Raw genomic sequence first — 22,227 nt, 5'->3', positions numbered from 1 at the left:
CAAATGTGCTAGGATTACAAGTGTGTGGCCCTCCCCATTGTTGATCCCATTCTTGTTCATTGCAATCCTTCAAAAAATATGCAAGATGGAAGACAAGGTGCAGGCAGGGGACGGATGCGGAATCTTTGTGTCTTCAAAATCTCTCAAGTTTGCTATGAAACTAAAACTGCTCTAAAAAAATTAAGCCTTTAAAAATAATGTCTTAATGCACTTGTATTTCTGAATAGTTCAATTTTGGGGTTATGAAAGCTTTAATAGGTAATTGTTGACTTAACACCTTTACAACAATGAAAGATTTACACCTAAACATTACATGAGGTAAAAGGAAATTTATTCATCAAATACAGTAAAAAAAAAAAAAAAAGTAGAAATTAAGAATAGAGTAAAGCATGGTTGACCTCAGCTTTTTTGTGAGAGTTTCTATTTTCTCATTTGGTGAAACTATCTTTGAGGGACTGACCTTTCGACATTCAGCGCCATTTCCTTTGACTCCTGGCATCTTCTGCTGCATGTTCACTATTCAGAGTAGCCCAAAGGGAACCAAGACAGTCCACAGCTATTGTTTTGCCATTTAATCAAACCTGAATAAAGAGCTTGTACACATAAGGAAAGTAAAATCTGTCAGGGGACTCACTAGAGGTTACATGAAAGAGGCTGCCATGGAGAGGACTCGTCTGTTCACGTAACATGAATAATTTCCCCATCGAGTTGAGAAAGTTCTGAACACATTTCTTTCTCTTTTTTTTTAAAGACTGAAAAATGGATATAAGCCCATAGCACTTGTTAGCTAGTCAAGGAAAGAGTGTACTCACTAAATTTGTGCATAGAAACAATCATGATCCCACAGCAAAAAATACTTCCTTACCATGCCCTTCATAGCAGGCATTTTGAAAACTGAAAATTCTGGCAAGTCAAATATATAACTGTAGCTATGTCTACTTCTGTTTAAAGGCAGAGAGAAGAGGAAACTAAGAATACTAATTCCATAATTTCAGAATGAGTTGCAAGTACAATATTGGAAAGAATATCCTCAGAAAACAGGATCCCCAGAGGCAGGTGACCACAGCAAGTCATCAGGAGAAAAACTTATATGTTCAATTTTTCTATCATCATAGAATTCATCCCATCATAAATGGAGGGAACTCTTCACCTTGAGAGGCTACAATTTAGGATGAAAGTTTTAACGTTTAATATGTAGACAAAATTATCACTAAAATCATTTAGGCTTGTGCAACTTTTCATGAAGTTCCCAGGCCTCCATATTTTCAGTGTTATAAACACTTGAGCTCCCATTTATAAGCCCTGAATCCATTTCATGTCTCCCAAAAACCAAAATATTTAAATTAAAATACAGGTAGCTCAGATTGACTGCCTCCCACAGGAAGACCATTTATGCTAAAACATGCTGATTCTTATAGAGTGACTACCCTTTTAAAATTAAAAACTGCATCAGTGAAAGAAAATTACAACCTATATTTATCATTCAAAAAGAAGCTAGAAACCTTAAGTAAAAACAAGGCATTTTTGTTTTCAAAAATCCAATTTTTATTCTCGTTATATAACAAAGAATTTTAATGTCTCCCTAATCACAAAAAGAAAATGGTGTTTGGATTAAAAGCAGTAGTTACATGCCACTCATTGCACTCCAGACAGTTCTGACCTTTTTGTAAGAGACCAATTTTGTATTTCCTTTCTCCTGCCTGAACTATTGCACTGGCTTGAGAGTTGGGCTCCTTCCTTCCAGTCTTGACTCTCTAATCTATATTTCTTGCCATGAACAAGAATTATCTTTCTAAATCGTCATAATCATTTCATTCTCCTACTTGGAAACTTTAAACAGCTCTTTACTTAATAGAGAATAAGGTCCAAACTTCATACTAGAGCACTGAAGAAAGCCCACAATCAAACCTCGTCTTAACACTCCTAGTCCTGTACACACACACACTCTATGCTCCAAGGACTAGAAGCAGATAAAGTCCTTTCCATAGGCTCAGGAACCTTCCTTGTGTGGCTTCCTCATTCCCTCCACTTGGCTGCCACTGAAATTTAAAATCAGCACACGTTCTACTTTTCCCACGAAGACCTTTCCAGTTCTCACAGTCATAATTACTTATGTCTTCCTTTGCATTCCCAACACACATACATTTTATCTTATCATGATTAGTATTATAGGGGGTTGCCTCCATTGCCCTATTTCCCTCTACTGTGTGAGATCAAAGGTCTTGTCATGTTTAATTCCAGATTATTATAACAAAACACTGTGTACATGGTGGTGGCTCAGGAAATGTTTGCTAAATGAAAGAATGAATGAATCATGTAAACATCCAATCAGTCAATCAGTAAGAAGGAATAAGGGTGAAATGTTGAGTCAAAGACAGGACTTTGAGTGCCTGCACTTTCACTTATAAGAATCTTAGGTTCTTATTCATAAGGCTGACCATGCCTGCTCTACCATGATAATAACAAGGAAAGAATATACATTTCCGTTATTTCATAGTCAACCCAAAATGACCTGAGATGTATTATACATTCCCAACACTGTGCGGGGCACATTGAGAGACAGAACATAAATTTCGGCTATAACTCTTACTGATTGTCTTTTGTCTATTGAAATATTCCCCTCCTGACTACACAAATTATTTCTTTAAGAAGGTGAGTTTGAACCACAATTTTATGATTTATGCAATGATAAAGTCTGACATAAATTTCCAGAGAAGTCTAGAACTGGTTATTAAACAATGATGAACACATATGAAGACAATGACCAATTAAAGACAGAACATTTTCATTAAAATACTTTATATGAAACTAAATATTTTCCCTTTTTTATATGGTTATAAGGCTGAAGGTCAGAAAAAGACTATAATGTTTAAATGAGAAATTCTTGATGCCCTTCTGAGCACAATGAAGAAGCACAGGGGAATGATATCAGTTATGTTTGCAACACACCCAAACAGTATAGACTGAAAAATGAATGTTGAAATTCAATTTTTAGCACTATCTCTAATGGGCTGTTATTAAGTCCTGGAATTGGGACAATTCTACTAAACATGCCCATCAGCGACTTGGCTGAGATCATAAAAGGCATGCTTACCAAATTTAGAGATGACAAAAAATTGGGAGAAGTAGTGTATATATTAAATTTATATATTTAAAAAAGCTTTACAAGAAACTCATCAGATTGGAAGATGGGCCTAAACAAACATGATTACATTCATCCAGATTAAATTCCAGGTTCTGAATTTATGTTTTTAAAAAATTAATTGGGTTATGAAAAAAACAATCCATGTACATGGATTAGAAAACTATATGGTCAAATAATTTTTAACAAGAGTGCTAAGACCATTCAATGGAGGAAAGGACAGTCTTTTTGACAAATGCTCTTGTTAAAACTGTTTATCTACATGCAAAAGAATGAAGTTGGATGCTTACCTTACACCATATACAAAAATTAAAGCACCTAAACAAAAGACCTAAAACTATAAAACTCCCAGGAGAAACATAAAGGAAGTCTTCATGGCATTGGCTTGAGCAATGATTACTCAGGTATGATACAAAACACAGGCAACAAAAGTAAAAGTAGAAAAAGTGGGCTACATCAAAATTAAAACTGCTATGTATCAAAGAATACAATCAACATTGTGAAAAAGCAATCCACAGAATGGGAGAAAATACTTGCAAATCATTTATCTGGTCAGGGTATAATATCCAGAATATATGGATAACTCCACAACTCAACAACAAAAAAGGAAAAACCCAATTTTTAAAATGGGGAAAGGACTCAAACAGATATTTCTCCAAAGAAGAATTACAAATTGCCAACAATCACATGAAATGATGTTCACCATCATTAGTCATTAGGGAAATGCATATTGAAGCCATTATGAGGTTGCCACTTCACATTCACTAGGATGGCTACTATCAAATAAACAGAAAAGAAGAAATGGCAAGGATGCAGAGAAACTGAAACCCTTGGGTACTGTTGGTGGAAATATAAAAGATGCTATAAAAACTACAAAAAACAGTATGGCATTTCTTAAAAAAAACATAAAAATAATTACCATATTATCCAGTAATCCCATTTATGGGTATACATCCAAAAGAACTGAATAGTATCTAGTATAGTATCTAGAATATATAAAGAACTCTCAAAACTCAAGTTTGGACAACTGAACATTTGATTGAATAACTTTCCCAAAGCTTGTCATTTAAATGAACCCATGGCATGACTGAGGGAAAAGCAGAACATCATAAGATTCCACTCCCAGGCTCGTGAAGTTACTGAAAACATCTATTGGTCCAATTCCCACCAAGTAGGGAAAGGATGAGAATGTTTCCCATAACAAATCTCCATACTTTACTCAAAGAAAAATCTGAAAAAGTAAATAAATAAATACTTCTAAAGACCTGAGTGTTGTTAAACTTATTATCTAATGATAGTATCTCATTGTTCCTTCAGTTTTTAATATAGTTTTCCTTAGTTAAGAATGTACAGGAAAAGAAGGGCCAAAGGGGCCTGTTACACTGCTTACCTCACCAGCAACTATCTTCTTGATATATGTCATCACGATTGGCTGATACTAACGGAAGGAGGGGTGTGGCTTTATTAAAGTGCATCAGGAGAAACATCTTCTTAAGGAAATGTCAGCTTTCATATTATTTTATAAGAAGAAGGAGAAAGAGGGAGAACACATGTGCAAGCGAGCTGAATGCACACACGCTCAATGAACTCAACTACTGTCAAAAAAAAAAGCTTGAAAACATTTCACTATTTTATAATAGCCACAGCTGAGCCAGCAAATGACACTGTTGTAGCTACTATTTATATAATTAAAATTATACCCTAACATTTCATTTTAGAACTCCATATTAAACCACTTCCATCTTTAAGCTAAAAACACTTTGAAAGAAATGTATTCTTGTTATGGTCAACTAATTAAAAGTGCATTGTATTTGGACCAGAAGAACCTATTTCCATGCACAGGCTAAAGACAGCCCGGGGAAATGACTAGTGAACCTTCAGATAAGATGACATTTTAATTTTCCTTTATATATCACATCTCCTACACCTAGCTTCATAAGCATGTCAGCTCACTTTGTCACCTGCTGTATTACATTAAGAAAATGTTTTGATTTTCCCACCTTTTCTTCTAGAAGTGGCCTATGACTGACATTTCAGGAGGAATAGCCTTACTTGGAAACATTCTCTTTTAGAAACAGTACTCCCAAAGTCTATTCCAACCTAAGCTCCACTTCAACATAATTTAAAATGCAGCTTTCTATATAAGGCATTTTATATATGTTTATTAAATGCCTTATAATAAACACTTATGTATTCAATTCAGCTAGATCACGTATACGATTCATAAGTAATCTAGATAATTTATAAATTTTATACACAAAATTTAAATTATATGCCCATGATTTTCATAACATAAATTAACACATACTATTTATATGCCCCTAGCAGAATATGCTTCAGAATCCATGAATCCATTGAAATAATATGCAAATTTTATATCTGTACATACATGTACTTAGCTTTCCACAGTTTCTCAAAAGAATCTGTGAATCAAAAGAAGTTAAGAACCACTAGTCTATTCCCAAATGTCCATCATATTATTTAAATATAAGCAGCATCTCTGAACAGGAGACATAAGACCCTCTGACTTTTAGAGGGTTAAATAACCATGCAGCTTTCCATTTGCATCTACACCTATATGCAACTGAAATTGATTGACCACATTTTCTTCCCCCCCTCCGCCACTTTTAATGACTCATTTTTAATTTCCACTTAAATGCTAAATAATATCTATTTTTAAAGCGTGCTTGTTTGCATATCACACCAAACTAAAATTACATCCCCAAGAAAATGTTCCCACTCAAACTAAAAAAAAAAAAAAAACTTAGCATATATGCTGAAGAGGCTGCTGTTTGGTACCTTGGTTAGTGCTGAAGTAGACAGCAAGAGCTGGAAATGCAAAACAGCTTCTCTGACTTAGAATTACATCAGTATTACAGCTCAGGAAAATCACATTATTTAAAACTATAACATGCTCATACAAATTCAAAAGCTGGGTCTTTTTCGGTTATAATATGCTGAAGAGCTACAGTGATTCAGTCATCTGCCTGAAAGCTTCTGTTTCAGATCTTTTCTAACAGGTCTCACTACTCCTCTGTGAATGGTTTAGAGCGGGACCTTTGGTCCCATTCATCCTTCTATACGGAGCATCAGACACAGCACCTGCGAACACAAAGCAATCCAAAAAGTTTTCTATTAATTAATATTGTATGACCTAATTAAATCCTAAAATTTAAGCTTCTGGAAGCTATCCCAGTGTGCACAGCTTAAGTATGTTCTAAAATGACAGAGGGGCAAAAGTAAGCCATCTTAGGGACATGTGTCAAATTATTCCAAACAACTATCACTTCCAGTAACATTCCTGAGTCATCTCAAGATAAGTCCATGCTAGCAAATATAGAAGTCATTAGGCAAAGAACGTAAATTTGCTTAAGATGCAGAGGCAAAAGTGATCCCAATATCAATCACCTTAAAGCTTCATAATTAAAATGAGTCTGGCAATTGTCTCAGACACACACACACACACACGTGTATGTATATAATGTATACATATTATATATGCATAATGTATACATATTATATATGAACAGAGTAGAAATATACAGCTAAAATTATTTTAATATACAAACCAAAATGACATTTTAAATAAAAGAGAAGCGTATGACATCATCCAAGTAGAAGGAACTGCTAAGAGTCATCTAGTTCAAACTCTAATCTGGTCCATTACCTTTCAAGCATTCAAGTAAGTTTTCTGTCCTGTTTTTTAAAGGCCTCTAGGATTATATAATGTATATCAAGTGTAAGGCTTTCCAAAATCATCCTTTATTCACTTATGCAAAATAAGAAAGAAAACAATGTGAGAAAAGATGAATATTCTCAAATCTGGCAGTGCCTGCTGATAACTTCTCAATGTTAGATCAGAGAGTTATTGGTACTGTTTGTCATTCATGTCCTGAAATCTTCAAGTACACCAGGAACTGCCCATGTTCCCAAACCACCATTTCAAATTAGCACCAACAGATTGGAGTTAATAGCACATATAACACATTCTGCAGAATTTAAAGCTTTCAGGCCAGCTCTAATAGGTAGCTGTGCCTTGATTTGTGGTTATTATCCTACAATAACATAAAAATTAGCTATCCAGGTAAAGAGTGGCTCTCCATTTTTTAGTTGGCTACCCACCCCTAATTCCAAAAGCATAGGTCCATCATGTTCAGATTTTAAAGTTGAAAGAAAGGCAGACACCTTAGACACCTCATGGAGGAGCCCGGAGACAGTTGTGAATAATGCTGCCCCATCTGAGATAGAACCTTCTTTTGTTATGTACTGGGCACTTAAAGAAAAAAAGTACAACTCTATAATGGCAAAAGAAAGGTGCAAAAAAATGCAGGATAGAAGCAGGGCCTTGAGAATATATCTGGGAGTTAGAGGAAGAAGGTGGGAAAAAGGCTGAGACAATGTACAGCATGGGCTCTGCAGACTGGGCAGGGAGAACATAACAACCAGTAGGCAAGATAAGGAATACAGTTAAATGAATCAATGAGTGAGTAAATGAATGAATGAACCAACATAGGAACCAATGAACATACAAATAAAATGAATGAATAAGTGAATGAGTGGGCATGTAAATGAATGAAGTTGATGAATGGCAGGCTGGAACTAAGATGCAGACAGTCCTAAATGTCAGGTAATGAGTCTGAATTCATCCAAAAAAGCAGAATGAGAAAGACATTTCTTAGACTTCTGCAGAGCACAGTCTGCCCAACTGTATGCACAGACCTAACTAAAAGCAATGAGAGTTCACGGAAAGTTTTTAACTCTATGAAATCAGTCACTGTGGAAGATCATTCAGGGAACAACAGGCAGAGGATAAGAAAGAGAAGTCTTACAGCAGGTCCAAGGACTACGAGCTAAGCCACTGGGTTGTTGTTTTTCTGATCATGCATATACTAGAATTTTGGATTTGGGTTTTTTTAATTGTTATATAAGTCACGTGCTGTAATATTCATGCTTCTAAAGTATACAATTCCGTTGTTTCTCATATATTTGCAAAACTGTACACTCCTCACCACTATGTAATTCCAGAATATTTCATCACTCCATAAGGAAACTCTGGACCTATTAGTGGTTACTCGCCATTTCTCCTCACCTGAGTCCATGGGATTCACATGTTTTAATCTTAATATTAATTTCTCCTTTATGTATCTCCCCAAAGTGCATACAAGGACAATATAAGGATATCTGCACAAAGCAGACTCTCAGTAAAAGATACATGATTATCTGCCAAAGAAACATTGTCAGAATTCAGGAAGTATCAAGACAATTTTCTTTGCTACCCACCTGATGCGACATTTTTACTCTCACACGGTGAGTAGCAATTTTCAAGGTTCATTAAGTTTTTTAAAGTATCACTTGGTTTCCCAATTGCAAAAGTTTAAGTTGTTTTTCTCCCCACTGGATACCATAACAACCTAAATATAGTGGCCAGATCAAAAGACGGTAAAAGTAGATGGTGCACAACTAATAACCCAATTCAGCAACCACATTCAGCCTTAGATCATGATCGATTTTTCCCTCCACCCTACAGAGTGAAACAAGTTCTGAGAACGCACAGGTGTTTCTCTGCAAGTCCCTAGGCGGAAGTAGCGGGTTATAGGATAAGCCGATTTCTTTTTCCATTTTAAAGTCATCTAAGAAGGTATTTCCATTACATTTTGTATATAATTCTACTACTGAGTTTTGGAATGGCTCTTTGGTATTTGGGAGCACACATTTTAAAAAAAAGGAAATCTCCAAATTCCTCTCAGAGATTATTACCCTGAATTTTAGAAGAAATTTCAGTTAGGCTTTGTATGTCATCCCCCATTACACACACAAACACATACTTTTTTTTCTTATTTCTGTTAAAAATGTAAAATACCTTTAATGATAAAAAGATATTCCTTAAGATAATTAAATCCAGCTGAATAAAAATATAGCATGTATGTCTTACTCATTTTCCTCATTCTGTGCACAGGGCCAAGGGACTAAAGTTACACATAGCACCGAGGTTGTGCACAGCCCTCCTCTGTCCCGTCCTCACTCCGCCCCGAGTGCTGCGCTGTGAGAACAAGACACCCTCTTCCTATATATTCGCTCACTACTTATGAAAGATATTTGCATTAAAACAGTTGTTTTCATAATACTAAGCTTCTAGGATTAAAAAAAAATAAAGCCCGAACTGAAAACAAAAAACAAAAAACCTGACTGCATTTTGGTCAGTTCACCTCTTCCTATAAACTATTTTAAAAATTTATTTATCTTTTTTTTTTTTTTTTTTTTTTTTTTTTTGCGACGAAGTCTCGCTCTGTCGCCCAGGCTGGAGTGTAGTGGCGCGATCTCAGCTCACTGCAAACTCCACCTCCTGGGTTCACGCCATTCTCCTGCCTCAGCCTCCTGAGTAGCTGGGACCACAGGCGCCCGCCACGGCGCCCGGCTAATTTTTTGTATTTTTAACAGAGACAGGGTTTCACCGTGTTAGACAGGATGGTCTCCATCTCCTGACCTCGTGATCCGCCCGCCTCGGCCTCCCAAAGTGCTGGGATTACAGGCATGAGTCACCGCGCCCGGCCAAAAATTTATTTTTAAAAAAATTTAAATACTTTGCACAGTACCTAAATTTCTTTGTACCGCTCTCTATAGACAAATCATGTGGAAAATATTTTCTAAATGCTCAGGTCTGTCAAGTTTGCTAGACATAATCTAATCCCTTTTGTATCTTCTCTCAGTAACTCAAGACTTTGTAAAGCTGCAGGACAGTTAAGACAACAGGGACCCAGGGGACAGAGCCTTCACAATCAGTCACAGCAGCCACCAAACCCCTGGCCTGAGCTATACAGAGGAAGGGGTTTTTATCTTCTTCCTTCACAATGCCTGAATACGCTCAAGGGATCCTCCATAAATAATTCATTAGCCGCAAAAAGAATACAGTCTAATCAATAAGGAGTAATGGTGAAACTCACAGCAGGTTCAGGGGACTGATTGAGTGTTACATTAATGTCTGATTAAGCTTCCTGGGAAATTTTAATTGTTCATAGACAAAAGACCTAAAATTAACCTTTTAACCTTCTGTTATAAAGGGTCTTTCTCAATGGACCAAAAAATGTTTATAAAATATATCTAATGAAAATGGGAGGCTAACATGAGTATTTCGATACATAGATTTTCTCAAGACCACACAGAAAAACAGAACTTGGTTGACTTCATTCTACCTAAAACATTCCTAATCCAATCATATTGTCTAATATTTAATGATTATTTTCCAGTGGGTGTTATAAGGGCTTTATAACACACTTTCATTTCTCAACTATCAATTCCCTATTTTCCAGGAAAGGAATTTAGCAAACTCTGCACTCTTTTTCTCTTTTTCTAGTAATTCCCTTTGTCAATTCACAGCAAAACAAACTGCATGCCATAAGCATTCAAGAAGCTGAGTTTGAAACACATTTCTTTAACAAAAATGATAAATTCTGATTTTATAGTTACACATGTAGAATTTTAAATTAAAAATTGTTGATATGTGCTAATATTACACAGAAAATCCAAGATGGTTAACAATGGTGGGTTATAGAAGGCCTTAATGACAGGCTATTTCTCCAATTTTGTTTTGTTCAAGCTAATGTTAAAAGAATTGAATATTTCATCACACTCTGAAAAGACAGCAAAGAATCCTGCTGGAAAGGAAAGAGCAGCTGATCTAAGCTTTTAAATATGCCATGGATAGTCCGCACAAAGATATGAATCACCTGTGTTTCACTCTACACTGACACAGCTCTCCCTTTCATTAAGATATGAATCACCCGTATTTCACTCTGCAATGACACAGCTCTCCCTTTCATTAAGATATTCTTTTCATCATGTATTGGTTGATCGAAGACAAAACATAAGAATCGACAAATCATTCTTTAGTTACATAAGAATATTATCTAAACCAAGATCTCTTTCAAAAGGATGCATGAAGAATGCACATATATACAAATGAGAAGACTTGCCAGTAATGGCCAATGAGGTACAAGTGCCAGGTTTCTGCTGAAATGCTTGGTAAAACAGGTAAAAGGATGATGGGTTCTGGGGATCAGGACCTTTCGCTTCAAATTCCAGCTCCACTGCTTTGGATGTGCATTATTTTGGCCCAGAAACTTTTCTCTAAGCCTATTTCCTCCTCTGGAAAATTATTAATGGTATTCATCTTGTACACGTATTCTTTGGGACTAAGAAAAAATAAAACACTTACACTTTCTAGCAACAATGTAAGGTCAACAAATGTTAGCTTTAGTATTAGTACTAGCACCAGTAGTATTAGTACCGCTAGCAGTTACTGCAGCTGTGCAACAGAGAACTGCAGTATCCCCCATCTTCATTGAATGACCTGCTCCATGATGGATTATTTTCCTATTAAAGTTTATACTTTAAAGCATCAAACCTTTTTATCCCGCCCATTTGGAAGGAAATGCTATTTATTTATTTATTATTTTTTAGAGATAGGGGTCTCAATCTGTCACCCAGGCTGGGGTACAGTGGCACAATCACAGGTTACTGCAGCCTCAAACTCTTGTGTTAAAGTGATCCTCCTGCCTCAGCCTCCCAAGTAGTAGGGACTACAAGCACATGCCATCATGCCCCGTTAGAGATGGAGTCTCACTATGTTGCCCAGGCTGCTCTTGAACTCCTGGCCTTAAGCCATCCTCCCCTCTCCGTCTCCTGAGTTGCTGGGATCACAGAACTGAGCCACCAAGCCCAGCTGGAAGGAAATGCGTTTCAAATGCACATCATGGTCACTGGCTTAGCAGAGTGGAGTCTATCTTCCTTGGTAATTCAGGACCATCTTTAGGATCAATACTTACTATCTTATATAACTTATGACAGTAGAGGTATTGTCAGGGGCTACCCAAGTGGGCAGGCTTCATTCAGGTGACCTATCCGTTCAACTGCTATGTTTTTCTTGAAGCTGGTGACTCTGTCAGGAAAACTCAGAACAATTCTCAGAAAGGTTCATAGGACACTAAATGTCTTAGGGTCACATGGAGCTAATACATAAGGGAGCAGTCACTTGAACCCAAAAGTATCTGGCTTGGAAATCAACTCTCTCTAGCAACCCATACTGAACTCAGCTGTCACTGTATACCCACAACAGAACTGGAAACTCTGCAAAAGATGTAGCAGGATTTGAATTCCACACGATATGAGCAAATGTTGAACAGGGCGACAGGATACAGCTACCAAAAAGCCTAATGGTAAAACAAAGACAAACAATTATTTCTCAAATTTTATCATTTGTACAGATATTCAAAGGAATTTTAATGTCTTAAGCACACCTTGACAGAATGGTGCATTCCTATGATTACTTACTTACATTTTACTGTCCTCAATTCTCTCCTTCACAGTTATGGTAGCCAACAAAAGCAACAGCAGCATAATGTCTATTAAACATGTACAGTGTGCTAGAAACTGTGGTAAGTCCTTTACAGAACCATAGCCCCCCTGAATGTACTCAGAATTCTGCAGTAAATGACTAACATGCCAACGTAAACACATTTTAAAAAAAAATCTTCATTTAAATTTATTAAACAGTCCAGAATTCATAAAGCAATGTAAAAACTTCAAGATTCCATTTAGTAAATACATCTCCTGGAATACAGCACTAGTTGCTGTTTAAACCCTGGTGATTGAGTTCTATGTTCAGTGGAAGCAGAGTTGAGCCGGAAGCAATGAAAGACTTATTTTGAAACAAAGTTAAGTTTCCTATAAAGAAGACAAATTATGCTTAGGTTCATTCTCTTTTTCAAAGTTTTCCTCTTCCTTACTCTCACATTTAAGAAATTACCTTTAAGCAAAAAGAACTTGCTCAGAAGACAGCAGTCACTAAGAATCAGGCATTACCGGCCTCGAACCTCGTATACCACATTCTTTTTTCTTTCTTTAGCACCAGGAGGATACCTCTCTTCTGGATTCGGTAGTCCCCCTTACCCTTAGGGGATACGTTTCAAGACCCTCAGTGGGTGCCTGAAACCACAGATAGTACTGTACCCTCTAGACTCTATGCTTTTTCTTATACATACATACCTATGATAAAGCTTAATTTATAAATTAGGCACAGAGATTAACAAAAATAACTACTAATAAAACAATTATAATAATATACTATTCACAGTCTCACAGATAGATTCTTTCTTCCTGTAGATCTTAGCAACCTCAGCGTATTTTTTTTTCTTTCCTTATTAAGTCGGGAACTTTCACCTTTTCACTGAAGGAAGCACTTTACAGCTTCTTTTTGGCATATCCAAATTGACAGCGCTAGTCTTGCACTTTGGGAGCATTATTAAGTCAAATAAGGGTTACCTGAACACAAGCACTGTGAGACTGCAATACTCCATCTGATAACTGAGGGTGACTGCTAGGTGACTAATGGGTAGGTCGTGTATACGCATGGATACGCTTGATAAAGGAATGATTCATGTCCCGGGGGATACAGGATTCCATCATGCTTCTCAGAACAGTGCACGACTGTAAACCTATGAACTGTTTATTTCTGGAATTTTCCATGTAATATTTTTAGACTGTAGTTGACCAAGGGTAACTAAAAGCACAGAAAATGAAACCTCAGATAAGGGGGGCACTGCCGTACTTTCAGTAGAGAGTTCTTGTAAGTATATTGCTCTTTTCTGGACACCTACAAACACAAATTGGCCAGAACATCATGAAGAATGTTTAGTGTGGAGACAAGTAAGAAGGGCTTGGTGATCTTAGTTCCAACCTTTGGCAGCTTCTTCATGGAGATAAACACAAAGGTAGGAAGTTCTGTGCAAGTCTGGCTGTGCAACCAGCCTCTCTTAATTGTGTAAGACCCACATGGAATGGTAAGAAATAATTGCCACCACAATGGACAACAAAATCTCACTAATGTGAATTAACAGGCAAAAAAGCTAACCTGGATTACATTATCTTTTTTAATGGAAATACAGTTGTATATTTAATACACACACACACACACACACACACACACACACACACACACACACATGCATCCTCCAATTAGACTAACAGTGTAGAGGGTCTTGGGACCTGCTTAAAGGATAGGGACTCTTAGTGAATCATGCATTACTGCACGAAATACACCTTCCCAAAGGCTTCAAAACAGGTGCCTTTCTTTGTAAGTTTAAACAGTGTCCTTGCAGTCTTGGGTATACAATAGGATTCTAAGTCAGTTCTCTCCATAACACATTTTGAAAGAAAAAAAGTCAAAGCAGGACAGGCATGGTGCTCACACCTGTAATCCCAGCACTGTGGGAGGCCAAGGCAGGTGGATAGCTTGTTCAAGACCAACCGGGGCAATGTGGCAAAATCCCATCTCCACTAAAAATACAAAAAATCAGCCGGCTGTAGAGGCATGTGGCTACGGTCCCAGCTACTTGGGAGGCTGAGGTGGGAGGATCACTTGAGCCCACGAGGTCAAGGCTGCAGTGATCCATGATTGTGCCACTGCATTTCAGCCTGGGCAACAGAGCGAGACCCTATCTCAAATCAATCAATCAATCAATCAATCAATCAAAGCAGCACTATATGAATCATCATAAATGTCAAATTAGTAAAGTCTAAATTCTAGATTCTGCTTATTCATGCTTTGGGATCCCAGCCTCTATGCTTCTGGATCCTCCCATCTGTTAGGTCAACACCATTTACCTATATGTCTAGAAGAATGCTCCACTACATCACCTCACAGAAGGGCACAGGATCAAGATATTGAACATTTGATTTAATGCAGAAAAAGTAACTTTCCCAAAGCCTTGTGCTTTCCAGCCAGGCACTCGTTTCCTCACAGAACAGCAGCATGCCTAACCAACAGCTTCTAGAAGTACCTGTAAAGATTGATAACTTTAGCTGGAGGAAAAGCTGGAGATTTTCTTCTCCATTCCCTGACTGTACTTATAAGCTACTTACTGCAGCCCGGCAAGGCTCTCCTCACCTGGACGGACAGCCTCCCTGTCGAGCTGACAAGAGCTGACGGATACACCCGCCAGAGGACTACTAAAGATCGGGATGCTGCTACCGCCATGTCCCTGGCACTCTTCAGGGCAAGCCTGGGTACCAATGTCTTCTCTTATTCATGGCAAACACTGACATGGAACCAGCCTAAAAATTCTAACACAGCCCCTTCTCAATTAAATTTATTGAATGTGTTTTTGGTATTCGAAGCTCATTTTTATGTTTGCAATAATGTCAGTACAACTGATCCATTATTATTAAACTACAGTTTTTAATAAAACTCCATTTCACCATAACATCTAAAATACTGCAGCTGAACTTGATTAATTATACCCTAGAAGAAAGTAATAACAGATTTCCCTATTTCAAATACAAAATGGGAAGCTCCTGTTTTATTCTTCTAATTATATGAGAATGGGCAAAGTAATATACCCTCCCTGTCAACAAATTTCAGAAACTTGCTTTTATCTTTTTATTTTTCCTCCAGTCAGAGTCCTTGTTAATGACAGGAGCATATCATAATTTAATTAGCTGACACCAACTGGCAATCTACCCACTTCTTTTTAATTGGAATCATTTCATAGAACTATCCATAAAGGCCCATTTTGCATAACTAATAACCTTCATAAACAAGACCTTTGGAAAACTGCTGACTTTAATGGAAAGAGATACAACATTTGGACACAGGCACCATGTTCCCACTTCACAGAAGACTAGGGACACAGAATTTACTCTGCAATGTATATAACAGAGCTAATTCAGGAAGCATGAATCGGGTTTCCCGGATCTGGATAGCAAAAAACTTCCAGAAAGTCAACTTCCCCACCGCCTCACGAAAGCATCCTAATAGTTGTGTATAGTGGAAAGAACACAGGCTTGAAAATCTGAATTTGTCTTTCTTCTTTCTTTAGACAAGGTATCACTGTGTTGCTCAGGCTGGAGTACAGTGGCTATTCACACACTCAATCATAGTAAACTATAGCCTTGACCTCCTGGGCTCATGGGATCCTTCTGCTTTAGCCTCCTGAGTTACTGAGACTACACATGCCTGGCTCAGATGCAAATTTTAATCTGAGCTACAATGTGACCTTGATCAAGTTCAGAAACTTCTCTGAGCTTCTGGTTCTTATTTGCAAAATGAAAGCGATATAACATCTAACTCAAAAGGCTGTCAGGAATATTAGTTATAATGTATGTAGTGTCAGCAGCGAATAGCTCAATAAATAGCAGCTTTTATTCTCCCAATTATTACATATTAAATTTGACTAATAATACTGAATTGTTGGGATCATATTAGATAATTTTGTGCAAGTGCTTAGACAATTAAAAGGCAATATAGGCATCTGAGCTTCACTGGATTAAAGACAAGTTTTAAAGTGCTGTTCTTACATTTTACTTGTTTTGATTATTGATTAACTGCTATATACTCACCAAATGTTGCTGCCTTCAATGAACCTGAGATCTTAAGAGCACAGGCTTGGCAATCAGGTGACCGAGTGTGAACTCAGCCCACTTTCTAGCTGTGTAACATTCAGTAAGTAGCGTAAGCCTCTTAAATTGACTTTCCGACCTGAGAAAAGCAGCTAATTAAAAAAACAGCATTCATCTCACAGACATCACGAAGGTTAAATGAAACCATCCATGTAGACTGCTAAGCACAATGCCTGGCACAAACTAAGTGGTCAATATATGTTAGTAGCTATTATTGAATTAGTGACAATCCAAGATCGAATCTGATACAAATGAGGAAGTGAGACTTAGAAAGGTCAAAGAGTCTTACCGATATTAAGGAGTAGAGGAAGGAATTTTATTCCAGGTCTGTCTGACTTCAAAACTCATATTCAACCCTAATGCTTTTAAAGCACTCTTAAAGCAGGCTCAGTCATTATTTTCTAATATACAGTTATTGAGTATTCACAGGCTGATCGAAGTGCCAATTGTTGAGGATATAATCGCAAGAAGGTAGAGGGTATCCCTGCCCTCAGGGAGCTTACCTATCTAGGAGAAATAGATAAAGGGCAAGACAAGAAAGCATGCCATGTTCTCCGATAAGGAAAATACACCAGCCTAAAGGTGCACCATGCAGGAAGAACAGGGAAGTGAATAAACATGAACTTTTTAGAAGAATCCAGGTACTAAAACAGCTTACGACCTTTTCTTAAAACTAAAATTTCTAGGGATTTCCAGCAACCCAGGACATTTGTATATCAAAGAATCAAACTACAGAACTGTAAATGGACCAAAAAGAAGAAAATGCTTATGGCCTGACCTCAGTAGAACACGTACCTGCACACGTGAGTTAACGGCAAGGGTTTGGGAAAGAGACCTCTGTCCAAACAAATCTCCTTCTCCGCCAAGTGCCAACACCCATCCTTCCTTCAGCAGTTAAAGAGGAGACAGTAAACACAATCGGCTTTCTCAGAATGGAGGGTATGCAGACCCGGTGCAGGGTAAGGCATAAAAGACTAACAGAAGACCGTCCTGGGGGTGAGTTTTGAGGAAGACAGAATAAACTAGAAGTGAAGCGGAGTGTGGAGAACCAGTCTGGGAAGCAGAGACTAGAAAGGAGGCAAACTGCCCAGGAATCTAATAATGGGGCCTACACACCCATGCTAGCCAGAGCCACATACTCTAATTCACCTAGAATTGGCACAACAGCACCAATTCTGAGAGGAGGAAGGGGAAGGATGGCAGAAGAGAAGAAAGAAAGCAGCAGCTGAAAATTTCAAGAACTCTCCAAACTGTTCCTCCCTTGGTGAAGGTTGATGGTGTCGTCTAATCACTGCAGCAAACTGACACAGGGGCCTGCAGACGGTTGTGTGTGGCTTTTGGAGTTAGAGACAGGCCGTTTTCTTGTTAATCGGCAGGCAGGCGTGACAGTGTTCGGCAGAGGACAATCTGTTCGAGAATAATTAGATTCCCCCTCGCTTCTTGCGTTGGTGGCGGAAGCACCCAGAGTATTTACAATACACCATTTTGCTTCCATCCGAGTCCATATGTTCGCTGGTCAGGTTAAAACTGAGGCTGCATGGCACATTTTTCACTGTAAACAACGCTGCCCCGGCAAACCCTAGGGGAAGGGAGGCGATCTTGCTCTCTTAATTTCCCAGTCCAAGGAAAGGCTCGCCTTCAGGAACGGCAGCAGCTTCGATGATTTGTTGCCGGAGAAAGGCCACACCTCCAGGGAGTCATGTCAGGAGCCACAGGTCCAGCCAGGGGAGCAGCCCTCATTTGATGCGAGACAGGGAAAGAAGCTAGAAAACAGGCTCCATGAAGAGTATGCCTTTATAACATGTTGAAAGTCACGTGAATCAGGACGTGCTCGGTGGTTGTAATTCCATCTATTGATGGCAGCTGCTGCTGCAACAGGGAGGCCGGCTAGGGCTGCACACTCCATGGAGGCGGTGGGAGCCTCACCCATTCTGAGTTGGGGCAGGGGCTCCGTGGGTGCCACTGCAGCCACCCAAACCGTGGCTGCAGACCAGGCTTCCTGCTCTATGGAGCAGGCAGGAGCCCCGCCTTCCTGGGTGGGGCTACAGCTGCCCAAACTGCTGCTGGAGATCGGAGCTTCCCTGTGCTCTTGGTGGGGGCCGGGAGCAGACAGGATCTGCCCTCCAGGGTAGAGCTGCAGCCTCCCTGCTGCGGCTGCAGACCTGGGCTTCACGCTCAATGGAGCAGGCAGGAGCCAGGGACAAGAGGGAGCCCCGCCTTTACTGAGTTGGTGGAGCGTGAACTCCCCAGGTGCAGACCTGGCATCTCTGCAGCCTGCACCCTGGAGGGCCCGGGAAGACACGCCCCCCACTTCATCCCTGCAGGCTCGGGGGTGTCTGCTCCGGCTGCCCAGCCCCTCTCCTCTCCAGGTGCCTGCTGTGATCTCCGACCGGGGTTGGGGCCGAGCCCGGGGCAGCAGGAGGCAGAGAGATTCCTGGGTGGAAGGCGGCAGTCCCCGTAAGGCCCCTCCTTCAGACCAGGGAGGTCCTGAAGGCTGGGGGCCAGGCTGCCAGTCCGGGACTGGAGTGGGGACTTGTGGTGCCTCCTCTGGGCGTGCATGGAGGACCACAGGCCAATCGGCAGGAACTTCCTCCCCTCTGAGGTCCATAAAAGCCTCAGGCTCAGCCAGAGCAGGGCACGTGGAGACAATGGGCGAACCAGCTACAGAGAGGAGCTGCCCTCTCTGCTGAGAGCTTCAGAGACCTGCAGAGATGTCTGAACGGCCTGCTTGTGAAGAGGAGCCACCATCTCCAGGGCCTCCTCTCTGCTGAGAGCTCAACACTCCACTAGATGACCTGCCTACAGAGAGGAACTACCCACAGTGGGCTTCCTCTGAGCTGTTCTGACACTCAATAAAGCTCCTCTTCATCTTGTTCACCTTCCACTTTTCTGAGTACCTCATTCTTCCTGGACACAGGACAAAAACTCGGGCAAAGGTCCCACCAGCCACAGAGGTTTCCGGCCAGAAAAGCAACACCCCGAAGATCACATAACACTTTGATTTGGAGGCAAAGAATGGAGGAAAATGGAGGGAGGAAGAAAAGATGGAGAAAAATCTCTTAGGCATACATGCCTGCTGTTCAACAAACACTGTGCTAGGCAAGGTATACAGGCCATCTCCAAGAAAAGATGACTAAGTGACTTCTGGAACGAAAAGCACAACTGCCATCCTAACCCCCTCCCCAACATTTTCCAGGGATCAGCCCTTTACTTGTTAATAAGCAAGAAGACAATGCATCTGTTGCAACTGTGCCATCAGAGGACTCCAGGGCAGAGTTACTGCAGCACTTAATTAGCTTAGGGCACTTGAAGGCTCAGCCCGGAGTTCTCAGGTGAGTGGCAGGAAAAGCCTACAACTCAGGGTGGGTCCCAGGACAAATGCAGCTGATGTCAGAAAACTATGTTTGGCAATGCAGTTAGAGACAAGGAGTAGATGCCTCATTTGAGAATCATTTCTCGAAAGAAAATTCTAGAAATGTGACAGTAGCTGGAGGAGGATGTGGGGTCAGTAGAGATGAAAAATATGCAAGGCCTGATTTTTAAAATACCTCTTTTTGCATTTCAATTAAATGATTAAAAATTAGCCCTAAAAAGAACCATGGAGATCTATATCAAAACCCTTCTTTTCTCTACGAAGAAACTGAGATGCAGAGATGTTGAGTGACTTCTTGTCTGAGATACCTAGCTAATGAAGAGCAGGGCTCGACTTAGCATTTAGGATTCCTGTCCCCATCACTGGGCCTCTACTCCATCTACCACAATGCCATGCCATGTTTCTCACTCTGCCATGACTGATCCTCAATTTTAGTTTTAGTTTTGTCTTTATTAATATGTTTCAAAATACCCTAAAGAGAAAGGTATCAGATTAACTAGAAGAAGTGATAATTTTTTTCCTTTCAAAAGGAAAATTTTAACTACCTTCACCAACAAAGGGATTAAGTCTGCTCTATGATGGAACTGCATTAAAAATAATGAGGCAGATAAAAAAAAGCTTTTATTATTTTAATGAATTCAAAAGCCGGAAGCATTATTGAGATGAGCAGTGTGTTACTGCCCTAATCCAATGTTACCATGTTTTAAAAATTATTCTGGGTAGGAACTTTTCTGCTACATCAGACAAAACCCCAAAATATGCCAAGTAGACAGAATATTAAATTAACATCAAATCCTCATCCCTTTCAAAATAGAGATCACGATTCTAAGGAGCATCCTTGAAAGCACCACCTATAAGACACAAAATTGCTCATATGAAAAGATCATCCCTCTGTCTACAGTGTAACCCAAAGATTCCTCTGTCTGCCATTTAACCCATGTCCTAAGAAATTTATGATTCTACACATTCTTTATCTGAATCAACCATTAACTTCTATATGTACAAGAAAGTTAATTTAATCTCTCTGTTCTTTTGCATCCGCAGCTATAGAAAAAGAAATTCTGTTTTTTTAACTTACCTTACAGGGATTGATTCTATAGAAGAAAACATCACAGTAACATTTGGCATAAACACAAATTTGCCACTTTAATGTGATACTCTCTTAAGTCTCAGAAGAAAATAACAGAATCTTCTTTCCCAATTTCAATGTTCACAGAAATGTTACTCAAAGAAAGTATACTATAAACTATAATATTCCATTCTTGTGTACTATAGACTATAATATTCCATTCTCTTTCAAAACAGTTCACATTTCTTGGCCATTAAGTTGACACCATTCTGCCACATTCTTGACACATCAAGTTTAGAAATTAGTACTCGGGTAACTGTGGGAACAAAATGACTCTGGTAAAGTGAAGTTAATTACATTTAACTTATTCTGAAGGGTTGTATTTTCTACCACAGCTCACTTATACAGACCACTCCCATTCTGTAATCAGGCCTAGTATTACAAAGGTATGCTGAAGCATTTTTTACATCTGTTGGTTAAAATGACTTATTACTATACTGCTAATTCTGTACATACTGTACTAATGTTTCTGTCTGCATAAAGCACAAGAATAGCCTATATGGAAAAACTGGGGCCCAAACCAAGGATTTCTCCTCTGCAGCTATGGAGGGGATGAAGCGAGTCTATTTGTCTACGAAGGGAAATGTCTGGCCCAGCCGTGGAAGTCCAGGGGTTGGGGGGACATGGAAAAAGGCCACAGGGAGGGAGACAGAACCAGAAAACCCTGTCCACATTACCACAGTGACATCCCAATGGCTTACTCACTTCCCCTCCAGAGCCCTGCCGAAGAGCCAAGAAGTCTTAAACATCATGCCCCAGCTTACCATCCTAAAAGAGATGGAGGAAGTCTTGTTCAGATGGTTGGCTCCAGGTTGAAATGATACTCTAGAGAAGTTATTACTCATGAAGTATTCCTTGGCTGGGTGCGGTGGCTCACGCCTGTAATCCCAGCACTTTGGGAGGTCGAGGCGGGTGGATCACGAGGTCAGGAGTTCAAGACCAGCCTGGCCAAGATGGTGAAACCCTGTCTCTACTAAAAATCCAAAAATTAGCCAGGCGTGGTGGCGGGCACCTGTAATCCCAGCTACTCAGGAGGCTGAGTCAGGAGAATTGCTTGAATTCAGGGGGCAGAGGTTGCAGTGAGCCAAGACCGTGCCACTGCACTCCAGCCTGGGTAACAGAGTAAGACTC

General features: G+C 39.5%; 1 protein-coding gene across 7 annotated transcripts in view; it reads right to left on the bottom strand.

Annotated features, from left to right (window-relative positions):
- SMYD3 (SET and MYND domain containing 3) overlaps positions 1 to 22,227 on the bottom strand; it is a 759,415-nt gene that overhangs the window by 380,732 nt on the left and 356,456 nt on the right. Inside the window, exon 1 of one of the 7 annotated variants that reach the window (XM_057298996.2) lies at positions 17,390 to 17,407. The exons of the other annotated variants lie outside the window; for them this stretch is intronic. The gene's annotated coding sequence lies outside the window, so the exon portion shown is untranslated. Of the gene's footprint in view, positions 1 to 17,389; positions 17,408 to 22,227 lie in introns of those variants that run through there. 7 annotated transcript variants of the gene reach the window in all.

Source organism: Pan paniscus, chromosome 1 (genome assembly GCF_029289425.2).
Source record: "Pan paniscus chromosome 1, NHGRI_mPanPan1-v2.0_pri, whole genome shotgun sequence".
Classification (NCBI taxonomy): Eukaryota; Metazoa; Chordata; class Mammalia; order Primates; family Hominidae; genus Pan; species Pan paniscus.
This window is presented reverse-complemented; position numbering and strand designations above follow the sequence as displayed.